Here is a 15,682-nt window from a genome sequence, read left to right as displayed (position 1 = left end):
ATAAACATCTTAAGTGGAAGCGCCTTTCCAGCCTCACCGTCTCCCACTCTTACGTCTCTGTGATCTGAGAATGTACATGGCATTGCTCTGGAAGGACCATGGTAGCAACTTGGCATCTTTCTTCTAATAGTACATCTATGCATTGTTTTCAGTGGCCTGAGTTCTGTGTGAACAGGCTCTTTGGTAGATTATTTCTAGCTTTGGCATTAAAGAAGGTGAAAAGTTTGTGTGTTTGTGTAGCTCAGCTTCACTTGAAAACTCTTGGTGTCCAAGTCTTTGTTGTGCCAGGGACTGAGTGTAGGCTGTTCTACTACTGAACTACATCCCCAGCCCTTTTTGAGACTGGCTGTTGCTAAACTGCCTTGGCTGGCCTTGAATCTGCAATTCTCCTGCCTCAGCCCGCCAGCTTGCTGGTATTACAGGTGTGCCTCACCAGTCCTGGCAGGTTATTCCATCTTGAAACACGGTATCAGAACAATAAATAAAAAACTTTCTTTGGTGATGGTTCCTGTCCTTAAAGTGGTGGGACTATGCTTGTAAATTTTCGAGTTTGCATACAGTGAGACTACAAGGACAAGGCTGTCGCTCATGTGACATACCCTAAGGGGTTAGGCCTCTGGCCAGGTGCATGCCGTTGTGTCCCCTGCTGTCTGATGGGCAAGTAAGTGTTCACCTCTCAGTCTCGGCTGTTGTGGCAGGCTTCTCACACGGTCTCTTACCTCTTGTGGTAGTCTTGCCCTCATTTTGTATTATTGCATGTTAGCAGAGAGTGGGCTTTAGTTGTAAGCTTTGGGGCTGCCTGAAAATAGCCTTTTCACTTTTGAGGAAGGACGACAGGCCTGAGGAAGGGCAGCTGAGCAGTGAACCCTGAGCTGAGGGTTTCCGTGCTGGCTTCCCTGTCTTTGCTGTGTGGCCTCATAGTCCCGATCCTTCCAGAGCCCTGTGATTAAGTGGAGAATAGTACCCTCCCCAACATTTTCCTTTTAGCTCAGAAAAAAAAAAGGCCAACAGGTGTTTCTCTAGGAAGGGCAGCTGGACTTGGGAAAGGGGAACCCCTAGAGCTGGAAAGTGGTCACAGGGGAGTTTATTTCCATATTTAGTAATATCAGCAATGAGGCAGGAACACAAGCTAGTAAAGACGCAGGCCTACTTGTGTGTGTAGGGGGGGCACATAGATGTTGCATTGAAGCCCCCCCCCAAAAAAAAAATCAAGGTTGTGTATATTAAAAGAGGGGTTTGATACGGCTTTTTATCAAAAACCACCAAGGGCGCTTGCTGCCATTTCCCTTTCCGGAGGCAACCACTTCTGGTTTTGCATTTGCTACTACATATCTAAATGCATACTTGAATCACTGGATGGAGACAAGTGGCCTGGATGGAAAGGTGAAAGCCTACTTTTTTTTTTTTTTTTTTTTTAACATTAAACACAACTTTTCATAGGCCAGCCAATAGACTTAAGTTTATTTCACTTTTTAAAACATGATCATTACTAACACTGGTTTTGAGTTGTGCTGTTGCCCAGGCTGGCCTTGAACTTGTGGGCTTGCAGGATTCTCTTACCTCAGCCTCCTGATAGCTGAGCCCTCAGGGGCTGCCATCACACCCAGCTGCAAAGTACCTTACAGGGACTTTGGGATAGTGAATTGAGGCTCTGTCCAGAGAGCTTGGAATTTCTTTAACTGATAATTTGGAAGAGGTAAAAGCATCACAGCAGAGATTAACAGTGGCAGTCGGTGTGGCAGAGATGTCATGCTGCACCTAACTGCAGGAGTCGTTCACGGGTACACTGAGCTGCACGTCAGGTAGATGAGGCTGCTGCTGGAGAAGTTCCAGGTAGGCACCAGAGGAATTCCGGGAAGGTAAGCTTGCCCATTAGCTTGCCCACCAGACCGGAAGTGACTGGTGCAGGGAGTGTGGGTATCCAGAGGAGACGGTGCTTGCTAGAACTGACAGTCGGCCCAGAGGTGCTTCACAGCACTGAACTCAGGGCAGGACGCTGGAAGCTGGCCTCACAGCACTTGGGGCTGGTATTCCCATTGTCTTAAGTACAGGGAACTAGATGGTTCTAGTTTCTTCATTTCCCCATACTTTCTAAAATATTTTAACAAACATACTAAGTTCACTGTACCACCATACATTTTTCCCTGTTACCAGATCCCTTTGCATGGCTTCCGCTTATGTGGTCTTTTCCCTGGGCCCAAACTTGCCTTGTAAAGTTAGGAGGCCCGTGTGTTACTCGGCTATTTTCCAGGCTATTTTCCAACCAGGGACCCTCTCATACCCTTATGAAGAAAACTTGAATGGCACGTGGGAGACATGCCTGGCTTTGGGGACACCCAGGCTTGACTGCTATTGCTTTTAAAGAAAGGTTCATTATGGAAATGTTCAAGGTGCACACAGAAGTAGCAGAACATAGTGACCGGTGTCCTGTGTGCCATCACCCAACTCCGGCCGGCTCCCGAGGAAGACCAACTGTGACTCTTGTTCCATGCGTTTCCTCCACCTCACACACTTTATTTTTTGAAACTGGATTATTTTAAAGAAAATCCCAGACTACTTGCCTATAAGATATTAGAGATATGTCTAAGAGAGAAGTGTTTTTAAGAAATGTTTCCACAAAACCTGACTGTGCCCAGTAAGAGCTCTTTGGTCACCAGCTGGCACCCCACCTGCCCTTCCTGCTCAGACTCCCGTCTTTAGGCTTGAGTCCCTCGGTCGTCTGCCGAGGTGCCCCAGCCTCCCAGGCTCTGAGCAGCGCCAGCTCGGCGCCACCTTCTCGGGCCTGCGAGTCTTTCCACCCTCTCTTGTTTGTGAGGCCCTTTGCTGTTCACTCTGCCTCTGCAATTTTCCTTCCCGCCGTTTTGGTGGTTGAGAGGGAGGGAAGGTCAGTGTTCCAGTCTTACCCAGGAATTCCTGACTAGTTGATACTTTAGTAATATTTGTAGAAAGTGAAGAATTTTTTAACGATTGGGTGCAGACGGTAGAGACTGAGCAAACCCCGCCGGCTCGCCTTTCCCAGCCTCGTGACCCAAAGGAGACCTTCCCGGTAGCTTGCACGTCTGTGGGAACTGGCCTTGCTGCCTGTGGGCACCAGCCATACTCAGACTTGCAGGGCCTTTGTTCAGTGGTAAAGCCCCTCAGATGGTTTTCTTCCTGGAGTGTGGGCGTGAGTCACCTGTTAACCGCCCTGGGGGCTGAGCCCTGGCCTTTCCCAGTCCTGCACATCTTACTTGCAAGTTGCTGTGACTGTTGCAAGCTGGGCTAAACTGGGCCGAGAGGGTGCCTTCAGTGGTTCACTTCCCGATTGTCAGGAAGTGAAAGCATCTGCTCTCAGGCTCCGCCTCCCTCTTTCACCTCAGGCAACAGAAAGCTGCTTCAGGTGAAAGGTGACCGTCAAGACTGCTCTGGAGCTGGGTTATGGTGTTCCCCATAGAACCTGGTGTGGGGGGCCCTGGGTCCGCTGCAAGCCGCCTTCTGTTGTCACGTTTGTGGAGTCGAGGACCCTGCATATATCTTAGTGCCAGTGATTTTTTCTTGGCCCTGACAAAATCTTGGTTGGTGCTCCCTGTTTCTCCAGGTGACTGAACTCATTCCACGTTCTGAAATCTTCCGCCTTGTGTGCACCCGAGACCACGGGATATGTGAAAAGTGGGGAAGGGTCAGGCCGCTGAGATGGCGGAGGTGGTTGTGCCAAACTTAGTTTCGTGACAGATGGAGACTTTTGAGGCTCTTCATACAGCATCTAGATGCACACGGAAATAACAGCGGAGCCTGCATTGGCAGTAGTGCTTGCCTTTCTATTGAGGGGGCTTTGTGGAAACCCCTTTCGCTATATTCAGATATTTCCTAGTCTCTTCTAAACACTGATACAGGGCAGAAGCTACGCTTTAAAGGAAGCAAGATGGTTGTTTTCTGGGAACTGCTGAAACGGTAGCAAGATGCCCCTCCCAGGGTATTCTTGCTAAAGACCTAGATAACTGGTCTCCACTTCCCATTCATTCTATTTCTAGAAGCAAGCAAATGTTCTCTAATTGCAGGCTTGGGCTGAATGGCTCAGCAGTGTTTCCCACTGTGCTAATTGGAAAAATATAATTTTCGACTAGCTATGTCCTGTTTTGCAAAATAATAGTTGGCAGCTGAGTTGTCAGTTCCTTCCTAAAGTGAACTAGTACTTCAGAGTTTAGCACCAAGGATAATGAAGGGCTCTGTGGAACTCTCTGGGGCAGCCGGTGCTGGGTGCTCAGCCCAAGAACAAGTCCCTATTGACCTTGTATCTTTTTCTAGGAACATTTATTAGATTTAATCCCAATTACATTTGGGTGGGCAGATTCTGGGAGCCGTCATCAATGTCGCCCTTTGGTGGAGCAGAGCCGTGACAAGCTTGTGATTTGGGTGCAGGGTACTTTCCTCGTAGCTGAAGTCCTGACTTCTGGCAGGGTTCCCATCGGACCCCATGTGGGTGGCCTTCCCAGGGCTTTGAAGTTGCTGCCGGCATGGGGTCCTCAGTCGGCCAGTGACTCTTCTCTTACAATTCTGGGTGTCCTGGAGCGGTCCCCTTACGTCCCACCTCATCACTGTCTGCACACAGAGAGGCTCTAGCAGAGCTCCTACAAGTCAGCAGATCGCTTCCCACGTGGGTGTCATGGCGTTGCGAGGAGCACACGCTTGGGAGCCAGTTCCGGCTCCCCACGTGGAGTTGTGCAACCTGGAAGGTGAACCTTTCTAAGCCTCTGTTCTCTCATCTAAAGAGTGGTGGTGATAACAGCACTCACAGCACGGGACTTCATGGGGAGCACGTAAAATGAAGCATGTGGTGTGTGTCGTGCTTGAATTCTTAAGCACCTCTTCATGTTTATTAACTGTCCTCTTTCTTCAAATGGACGTATGTCACTGTTCTTGACACAATGATATTCCGCTTGTCATTGATGACCTAGGCATCTTTCCTGACTGGTGTGACAAGTAATGTTCCTGAACTATAACTTCAGGTCTTAAGTCTGAAATGAAGGATTTAATTTTGGCAGATTGCCTTTGAAACTAGAGTGTATGACCCTGTATTAATTCAGATTAGCTTAAACCATGAGTGTCAGAACTTCAAGAACAAAGAGGAAGTTCCTGTCACAGGTAGAAGAAGCGTAGGGCCCACATGGTGGCTCCATGATCACCAGAGTACAAGGAGGCTCTTTTTTTTTTTTTATTTTTAAATTATTTTATTTGGCACTGGGGATTGAACCCAGGAGTGCTTTAACCACTTAGCCACATCCTCAGTCCTTTTTTAATATTTAATTAGACACAGGGTCTCTCTGAGTTGCTTAGAGCTTCCTAAGTTCCCGAGGCTGGCCTTGACCCTTAGCCTCCCGAGCCCCTGGGATTACAGGCACGTGCCAGGGGCCCAGGTAGAAGGCTCTTTCTGCCTTACTCCATCTCGGCCTGTGGTTGTACTGGTTTGATCACATGGTGCTGACCTGGAGGACGGGAAGCAGCTCGGCCTTCAGGTACTTCATGCAGCCAAAGGTGGGTACAAATCCCCCTCCCAGCACCAACCTCTGTCAGGAGCCAGTCGCGAGGTAGAAGTCAGTTATTTTAGCCAAACATTAGAGTTTAGAATTCTACTAGTTAACTAGGCATGACCAGGTAGCTGAAATGGCAAGAAATAAACACTCAGGCTTGAAGGAGCAGTCACCACTGGCGAGGCTGGACTCTGCCCCCGAGGAGGCCTCTGCTCAGCTGGTGCTGGTTCATGCTAAAATTTGTTATGAAATCTTTTCAACATAGAAAAGGTAGAAAGAATAAGGAAGCGGGGTGTGGCTCAGTGGTGCATGGTTAGTACTCCTGAGGGCCTGGGTTCAACCCGGCACCAGCAAAGCAACGGAACAACAGCAGACGAGAATGAAATAACCCACAGCCGTACCACGGCACCACTCGGACTTTAGGGTCCGGCCTCTTTCCCCTGTCCAATTCCAGACTGGATTTGGTGTTCGTTATTTCCTGTCTTGACGGCACGCAGCCCGGCCACCGAGTCACAGCGTCGTGCGATGCTCAAGTCCTCCGTGATCGCTGTCCTGCACGGTGTCTTCCTTTAGCGCTGTGTCCGCTGGTGAGGTGCCCCTGCGTCCCCCAGGACCGCGCTGCTCTTCATGGAGAAGGTGTCAGCTGCGGGCGATGAGGAGACGCCTTCCATTAGCCTTTTTTCCTGTTGCTAAGGACTGAACCCAGGCCTCCCAGCCTCCCACTGAGCCGTCCTCCTGGGTTTCCGTGGGCTCCTGTGCGAGTGTAAATCTAGGAGCAGCATCGCAGTGCTGGGGCGTAAGTCCACCTTTAACTTTGGACATTGCAAAATCCGCCCCAGGCTGAAGCCAGTGGATGCTCTCACGTCCTTGTTGTGTGAGAAGAGTCTCAGTTCTGTGTCTGAGTCAACATTTGGTATTGTCAAAACTCACTGCTCGGGGCTGGGGCTGGGGCTGGGGCTCAGTGGTAGAGCGCTTGCCTGACATGTGTGAGGCCCTGGGCTCCATCCTCAGCACCGCCTATATATCAATCAATCAATAAAATACAGGCCCATCAACAACTAAAAAAATTTTAAAAAATAAGGAGTCTCAAATTCTTAAAAAAAAAACACCAACCTCATTGCTTCGCAATCTATAAGGCAGTCTTTTCAATACAGGTGAAAAAAAATGAGTGTCAGATATCAAATAGTTGATCAAATAGTTTATCGGGGGCCACACCAAGTACTACACAGAGGTGGTTCTAACCCCGGCCTGCCGGACTCCACAGCTCTTGGTGAAGGCGAAGTCTCTGAAGGACTGTAGAGCTTCCAAACCTGTCATGGGCTGAGAGTGGGCAGCGGGGGTGGGCCAAGGACCAGGGGCCGGGCAAGAAGAGTACCAGGAAGTGCACCAGGGTTGGTAGTGGCCGGTCTACAGCCCTGGCACGCCAGGCTGGCAGAGGAGGATGCAGGCAGTTTTAGAACATGCTCTGCCCTTCTTCCCACAGAGGTGGGAGCTGGTCTCCTCTCCTTGGAGCCAGGTGGGTTCATGCTTGGAGTCATAGAGTTTGGCAGAGGTGACTGACAGTTTCCAGGTCCAGGACCTAAGAGGTGGCAGGCCCCATTTGTCCAGGACCTAAGAGGTGGCAGGCCCCATTTGTCCAGGACCTAAGAGGTGGCAGGCCCCATTTGTCCAGGACCTAAGAGGTGGCAGGCCCCCTGTCCTGTCTCCTAGAAGCTTCTCTGGGGAGAGACAGTTGCCATGGAGATCTGCCTGCACCAGGCTGTTCACCTCAAGGCAGCCCAAGCAGGTTCCCAGGGTGGAGCCACGGTCCTCCCCTCCCCTCTCCACCAGCAGCCAGCTCCGCTTCCAGCCTGTAGAGAGCCAGCTTGGAAGTCGGTGCCCCGGCTGCAGGCGAGATCCCACTGCTGCCAGGTGAGCAGAGGAGGTCAGCTGAGCTGAGCCCTCCCGGGTTGCTGGCCCTCCAGAGGTGGGCAAAAATAAGTGCTTGTTACGCGACCATAGATGGAGCTCTGATTAAGGCTCAAGCAGAAGGGAAGAGGCTGGATCCTCACGGATGTCACCAAATAGGGGTAGTTCATTCATCTCAAAGTCTAAATCCACCTATCACAACTCTTTGGAGTTCACCTTTCCCATGTTGTATGAACAGTTCATTATAAATCACCTGCTCATGGCTCCCAACCCAGTATTGTCATTTTTCGCCTTCTTTTCTAGAGTGTGTAATTTGTAACTAAACATGTAATTATGGAACAGGTAGCTGCAATTTAGATTTCCTGTGTCGTGTAATTTTTAGATGGTTTGGCCAAAGGGAAGTCAGACGGTAATTAGGGTGGTGCCGAATGGGTCATTCGCTTCACCCCTTGCTGCTCAGTAGCACCGGGACTCATCTCGCAGACCAGAGGACTCAGGCAGGGGAGAGGTGTGGACAGCATCACGCGGTGGGGCAGTGGAAGGAAGCAGAGCCCGGATGGTCCGTCTGGTATCCGTAGTGGAGCCAGCCCACCAGCCCCGCAGGAGCGTTTCCAAGCCTGAGAAGATAGGGTGGCGGGGCCCACGGCGGGGCCCGTGCTGGTGCCAGCCAGGGCCCCAAGAGTCCTCTGAGGGCCCTGGACCAGCTCGCCCTCCAGTAGAGCCTGCAGCCAGTGGAGGTCCAGCCCCCTCAGGGAGAGTCACGCCGTGGGACACCTCCCGCGCTCCACGAAGGGAGTCCCTGCGGTGAAACCCTGGCTGGGCTCTGGGGTCTTCAGGGCCAAGAAAAAAATAAGTGGGTGGTTGAAGAAGAAAAGGCACGAGAGTGATTTTGGGCTTTGTACTTGGTAGTTTTGTCTCTGGTGCCTCTTCCTGGGGCTTTGTTGCTGGAGTCTTGTGCTTTTTAAAATTTAAAAAAAAATCTTTAGTTGTAGATGGACGCAGTACCTGTATGTATTTACGTGGTGCTGACGATCGCGCCCAGCGCCTCCCAGGTGCTAGGAAAATGCTTGACCGCTGAGCCCAGCCCCGGCCCCAGACCAAGAGTCGTGTGCTTTTAAGATTTTTGTCGGGGGGCTGGGGATGTAGCTCAGTTGGTAGAGTGCATGCCTCACAAGCGCAAGGCCCTGGGTTCAATCCCCAGCACCGCAAAAAAAAAAAAAAAAAGAAAAAAAAGAGGAACCAGGTGCACGTCGGACTAGAGGCCGTGGATTTGAAGCATCATGTGAGGTTGATAATGCTGCTGTTTTCTGCATGCCTGGCCTGCAGCGCTGGCTGTCCCTGGGCTACCCGTGGCTGTGGCGCTGGGGTCTCCCTGATGGGCAGGGGAACCCGGGCCTGTGGAACCATGGCACCAAGCCTGGGGTTCCCAGCCTGTGTAGAAGAGGGGCCCTCTGTCCCGCACCCCCACCCCACAGCCCTGCGTGTGGCACTTTCTGCCAGCCAGGTCCTGGGTAGGAGCTCCTGCTCTGCCTGATGAGGGAGGGGACCCAAGGCTGCTGGGCTCGCAGATGTGACGCTGTCTGGGAGAGATAGGGCGGCGGTTCCAGGAACCGCCTAGTGAAGGCCCTGGGCTGGCACAGGTGAGGCCTCTTCCTTCCTCCTTCCCTCTGAGCCAGCAGCTCGGTAAGGGCAGTGGCCGCGGTAGGCCAGCTGCTGGCACCAGGGGACCTTCTGCTGTAAGGCTACCGATTGTTCCTAGGGAAGCCTTGTTCTCTGACCCCCGACCCGGGGCTTTGCTTGTGCCCTTCCCTGAGGGGCTCGCCAGCACACTGGGCCAGAACCTGGCCTTGCCTGGCCTCTGGACTCTCCTTCCTGATTTCGGTCACATGCAGCTGCTCTGCCTCCATTTCTTTAGCGTTGCCCCGGGGCGGATAGGACCTGTGAAACCTGAGCTTGGGAAGAAATTATAAAGATGTTATAAAGACTAATGATGTTGTGGACCTATGGAAGACAGGAGGCAGTTTCTCCAGTGACCCCCGGAGTACCTTCATGAAGTCTGGTGCAGGGACGTCCCTCCCTTCTTCCGGTGGAGCACTTCAGTGACTCCAGCTCTATGACAGTGATTCTGTCCCCCAGGACAGATGTGTGAACAGCTCTGGTCTATTCTTATTTTTGGACTGGGTATTGAACACAGTGGCACTCAACCGCTGAGCCACATCCCTAGCCCTTTCTTTGAATTGTTGATTTTGAGACAGGTCTTGCTAAGTTGCTTAGGGCCTCCTTTAGTTGCTCAGGCTGACCTTGAACTTGGGATGCTCCTGCCTCAGCCTCCTCGAGTCCCTGGGATCACAGGTGTGCACCCCTGGCCCTGGCTTTGCTGGGATTCTGCAGCAAAGAATCTGCTGCCACTCTGAAAGGGACACACGCAGCCCCCTGTGTCTACCTGAGGAGCAGCGAGTCCAAGCCTTTGCCAAGGAGGCTGGAGAGAAGTGAGTCCTCTAACATCTTTAAGCTGCTGGATGAAGCCTCCCTGGCCTGTTCATCGCATGGGCTTATAAATACCTTTTACTGCTTAAGCAGGTGTGGGTTTTCTGCTCTTGCAGCTGAAACCATCCTAACTGGTCCCCCTGGGAAGCCGGTCACTGCTTTGATCTGGGCCGTTCAGCAGAGACGAAACCCCAGCACAGGTGACTCGCAGCCGGGCCAGGCCCTCCTGGGAGGACAGCACCTGAGTGCGCAGGACCCCTGGGCCTGCACCGGGTCAGCCCCACCTGTTCACCTGCTCTCCCTGGCGGAGGCGCGGCCCTTCTTCCCAGAGGCATGGGACCTGCGCTCCCTGTGCGGGGACACCCAGCAGTCCCGCCACGTGGGTGATCGCTCCCCTTACTGGGCTTAAAGGCTGACCCTGGAGGCTGTGCTCAGGCCCCTCTGGACACAGAAGTCCAGGCACCTGTGGACGACCACGAGTGCCCTGTCCCGGTCCCCCCACCGTCTCTCACGCCCACCCGCACCTCAGAGCCCTGCCCCTCTTCCTGCCCCGTGTTCTGCCCACCCCCACTGGTCTCGCCAGAGGACCTGGGTAGGGCTGCGGGTCAGGCGCCTTCTCTATCGGCCTCGGGCAGCTGCCACTTGCCCGCCCCTCCTAGTGCTCAGGCCTGCGGGACATAGAGGGCCCCCGCCCCACCCAGTTCTGCAACTTTCACCTGATTGTTCCATGAGATTAAGTCTACTCGGAGGAGGATTAGGAAGGAGAGGGGGCTGGGAGATCAAGCGTGTAAATGGATTTAAAAGTTAATACAACACCACAACAATAAAAATTGGTACTACCAGTTCAAGAATAGGCATCATCTTGTTGGAACTGAGTAGCAAGTTCTGGAACAGAACCAAGCATACACTGCATATGAGAATGTACTGTGTGGCGAAAATGGCATTCCATGCCAGTGGTCCCACGGGGGCTGCGGGCACGTGGTGGCGTCTGGGGCATTTGGCGTTACAGGAGGAGATGCCGCGGGTGTGATGGAGGCCAGGGTGCTGCTGCTGCCTGCAAGGCATGGGACGCCCGCAGCAAGGCCATCCAGCTCCCATGGCAAGAGTGCCGCTGCTAAGAGACCCTGGGATGAAGGAGAGCTGACAGATCACCCCGGAGAAGGAAGAGCTCCTGAATCATTCTGCAACTAAAATAGTTCAAGTTAGGTAAAAACACACTTTAATAAGTGGGATCTTTAAGATCTTTAGGAAGACTTAGAAGAAAACACAGACATATTTTTATCCTCACATACAAAGCAGAAATGAAGAAGGAAATAATAATAGAGTTAACTCTATAATCATGCAAAAGTACCATACAGACGATGTGAAAAGCCAGCCAAGGCTGTAACCTGTGAGACAACAGATTCCTCTTCTCAATATGCAAAGAGCTCTTAGAAATCACTAAGAAAACAGTACAATAAGAAAATGAGCAAAGGAAATGCATATCTAGGAGGATTATTAAAATAAATACAAATGACCAACAAGCCATGAGCCATGCTCAATTTTGTCCAGTAAGAGATGATCAGAAATTTTACCTATTAAACTGCAAAAGATGAAAAAAAACCACCTCTGTGTTAGGATGGAGAAAGGTTGCTCTCTGTGTTGGTGGCTGGGTACGAAGGTGAAACATTTGGAGGAGCCGTTGTCAATATCATAGCCTTAAGGTTTAAATAATCATGAAAAGTGAAAAACAATAACAAACAAAACCCAAAAAGCCAAACCAAATTGCTACAGGAAAGATCAGTGTGGCGTTGTCATAACCCAGAAAGGCTGGGAAAAACACAAGTGCCCGATAATCAGGGATTGGTCCCACGTCCACTCAGTGGAATACCACGTGGTCATTCACGATGACCTCACAGTGGTGTGAGGGACATCTGCCTTGGAAGAATGCTTGCAATTTATTCAGAAGAGGAGAAACAAATCATAAAACATTGTAATAGCATCACGTTTTGTATGAGGAAAAGACAGAGTGTCTTCAGGTGAGTAGAGTAGGAGCCCCCAGGTAAGGACACCACCTGGCTGGTAGGACTATTTTTTTCTGTGTATTTTTCTGCACTTTTGAAAATTTCCAAAAGATGCTGTGTGTGATAAGAGAAGAATGTTCTTCTAAAATCTCAAAGGAAGAAGCCTGAGAGCGCTGTGTTGCCAGCCCTCTCGGGCCTCTGTGGTCCGGGTTCTGGGCTTGGAGCAGCCCTGGCTTCTCCCTCTGCGGCCTCTGTCCTGCTGGGATGGGGCTGGGTGTCTGTGGGAGGTCGACCGGCCCTGGTTCTCCTGGGCGAGCCGTCGGATCTGCAAATTCAGGCGCTTCTACGAATGACGACTTCATGACGACCTGGGAAGTGCCGACCGACCATCAGCTCAGCTCCACAGACCAAAGTGTGAGCCAAGGGCCAGGTTAGACCTGAACAGCTGCTGCCAGCAGGCAGGGGGACTGGAAATGAAAGGGCTGGGGACGGGGACACCGTGGCAGGTCACAGAGACCTGTCAGTCACAAGGCAAGGCACGCGGATCGTTTCTTTAAAGTGCTTTTCCCAGTGATGTAGGGTTGAGTCTGGGATGTGCCTCTTGTCTCCTTGTCTTTGATGTCCCTGCGCGGGTTGGGTTGAGGGTCGAGCGCAGACACAAGCAGTGACACTCCGACCCGCCAGCACCCTACTCACTTCCTCTGGCCCAGCGGCAGCCCGCGCCCACCTGGGAGATTCCGAGGCTTCTCTCCCAGCGCCTTTGCTGGTCTGTTTGTTTCTCAGTTTTGATGCTGGGGATGGAAGCCAGGGGCTTCACCCCTGAGCCACATCCCCAGCCCCACTTTTTAATTTTACTTAGAGACAGGGTCTCACTGAGTTGCTGAGGGCCTCGCTAAGTTGCTGAGGCTGCTTTGAACTTGAGACCCTCCTGCCTCAGCCTCCTGAGCTGCCGGACACAGGCGCGTGCCACCATACCCAGCTCCCCTTGCTGTTTTCAAGCCCCTGGACAAACATGGCACCCCACCCGCAGCCCAGAGCCCACCCCTTAGAACGCACTCTGGCCGCCAGCAGCTGGCAGGAGCTGGAGCTCCCCGTAAGCTTCCCCTCGGACTCTTCTCGCCTTGCCCCAGGTTGTGTTCTGTGCCACCTTCCTACCCCTCACGGCCTCTCCTCCTTCTGAAGTCGTGAGGATGGGGGTGGGCTTGGGCTGCCCTGTCTTTGCCCCAGTGGTACAGAGGATCTGGCTTCCCTCTCCCCTGCTGCCACAGGGTGAAGAGGGAGGCCGTGAGAGGAGGACAGCCAGGGCCTCCCTGGCCTCTCTCTCTGCACCCAGAGCAGGGGTCCGGCTGGGACTCTGCTTTTGGTGGGCTCTCTGCACAGAGCAGTCAGCCTTTCAGGATACTGCCTGCTGTCTCGCTGTAGGGACAAACAGTGAATTCTGAAGCAATGGGACCCTGGAGCCCCTGCAGCTGACTCTCTGATGACCAGGCTCCATGCCGGGCATGGGCTCCTCTCCTGAGCTGCCTGGGACCTGCAGAGGGGACTGAGAGAGGAGGGTGACATCTCCTGCTCAGTCGGGCCTGACCTCCTTTGTGCCTGCAGCAAGGAGGTGGGGAGATGGATGGAAGCTTGGACAGTCTAGTCAAGTCCCCAATCCTTTGGCCCAAAGAGCAGCCATACCTGTCCGCCACTCGTTAGTGCCAGCAAGCACGCCGGCCCCCTGACCTGACACGGGGTCCCACTCCAAGCCCGTCCTCCGTTTATTTACTGATTTTTCCTTTCCACACTCTTTTATTGGAGCAGTATTGCTGTACCCGATGATGGGATTTGTTGTTACGTATTTGTACAGGCACACAATATAACAATACAATTTGGCCAATATGCTCTCTTCCATTTATTTTTTAACATCAACTTTATTGAGGTATACTTTGCAGACAATAAAATGCTTCCATTTTAACTACACAATGAAGAGTCGGGCAAATACACACACCAGGATAGACCTCAGCACAATCAAGATAAAGTGTCATTGCCCCCAAGTGCCCTGCTGCTCCTTTGTCCCTCTCTGCTCACCCCTCTTCCTCCTTCCCCCTCTTCCTTTTCTTCTCTCTCTCTCTCCCTCTCTTTCTTTCACTGGAGATTAAACCTGGGGTACTGAGTATTTTCCTTTTTATTGGTGAATAGCATTCCATTGTATGGACATACCACAGTTTTTGGGTTTTGTTTTTGTGGTGCTGGGGGCTGAACCTGGGGTGCTCTATCAATAAATGCCATCTCCAACCCTTTTCATTTTGAGACGGGGTCTTGCTAAGTTGCCCAGGCTGCATAATTGTTAAATGGCTCTCTTACGTTTGTCCTTGCAACAGATGATCATTTTAGCCCAACAGCAGTGACTCTCAAGGTGACTGGAGGTCTAAGAATGGGCTGGGTTTTCTCTCTCCTGCCTCTTCCTGCTAACTGGGGCTTTTCCCACCTCATCTTTGCCTTGTTTTAAGTCTGCTGAAGAGCAGAGCAGAGGACTTCTTCTGCTGGCTGTTTAAGATTACTTAAAAATAATCATTTGTTGCACAAGTATTATAAAACCACCTCAAGACATGCCACATAAAGAAAAAAAAAAAAACCACAAAAAGCCATGCGTGTGATCCTGACAGCTCACCAGATTAGGATTCTCAGCTGATGTTAGCACACTACCAATTCCTCGCCACCTGCTTCTTCAAAAGGCTCTGCTTTTTGCCAAAATGAATATTTTACTTTATCTTTTATGGAGACACTGATGTATTTGTAGACATATTGCATTTCTTTTTTTAAATAAGTATTTTTAAACTTTGAAAACATTTAAAAATAATACATGAATATGGTTAAAAAGAATTCAGAGAAAAAATTCAAAGCAAAACGTCCTCCTCTCTCCGTCCTTTTCCTTTCTCAGGGGCAGCCCTGGGAACAGCCGGGCGAGTCTCCTTCCCAGCGTTTCCACGGCCCAGATGCACGTTGTACGGAACCTGAATAAAACCTGGCTTCTGTGCTCTCGCCTGAGCCCAGTGACATGTCCAGAGGAAACCCAAGCCTGGTCCTGAACTGGCCTCGGTGGCGCTGGGCCTCTGTGAGGGTCCCCGAGAGCACCGTGCGGGGTGCACCGCCCAGGTGCACGGTCAGGCGTGGCCTGTAGGCAGGAGTTTCCCGCCGGGCAGCCGGGGTGCCCACAGACTCGGGCTGGCTCCCAGCCTGCAGGCCGTGCAGGCAAGACTGCCCACACCCTGTTGCAGAGGTGGCCTGGTTAGGACCGCGTGGCGCCGGGGCTGCGGCCCGCAGCGTGCCACACCAACACTGAACCCCAGGCCGGCTGCAAGGACCCTCTGCTGCCACCTTGGGGGCGGAGGCCCTGGGGGAGCGTATGGGGTGGGCAGGGCCGTGCGTCCACACCTTCCCTGCGAGGGAAACGGAGGTGAAGTAAACCCGGACTCCTGAGAGGGGGTCCCGCTGCTGGGTGGCCAAGCAGTGCAGGTGGCCCCTGCCACGCCACTCTGCCGAATCTCGGCCGCGCCGCCGTCGCTGCCTCCAGAGCCTCCCTCCCTCTTGCTGGGTTCTCCGTCCTGCTCAGGCCCCCCCAGGGCCCTTTTCTTCCTTGGGGGGCGGTGAGGAAACTCAGTTGTTATGCTCATGATTCTGTCCCTGCCGTGTGTCCACTGAGAAGGACCAAAACGTGTCCCGCATGTTTTCCACGCGCACAATGGCTGGCCCCGTGCTCTGAGGGTAGATTGGAGACCAGTCCCTCTTCACACA

Source organism: Sciurus carolinensis, chromosome 13, assembly GCF_902686445.1.
Source record: "Sciurus carolinensis chromosome 13, mSciCar1.2, whole genome shotgun sequence".
In the NCBI taxonomy this organism is placed as follows: Eukaryota; Metazoa; Chordata; class Mammalia; order Rodentia; family Sciuridae; genus Sciurus; species Sciurus carolinensis.
This window is presented reverse-complemented; position numbering follows the sequence as displayed.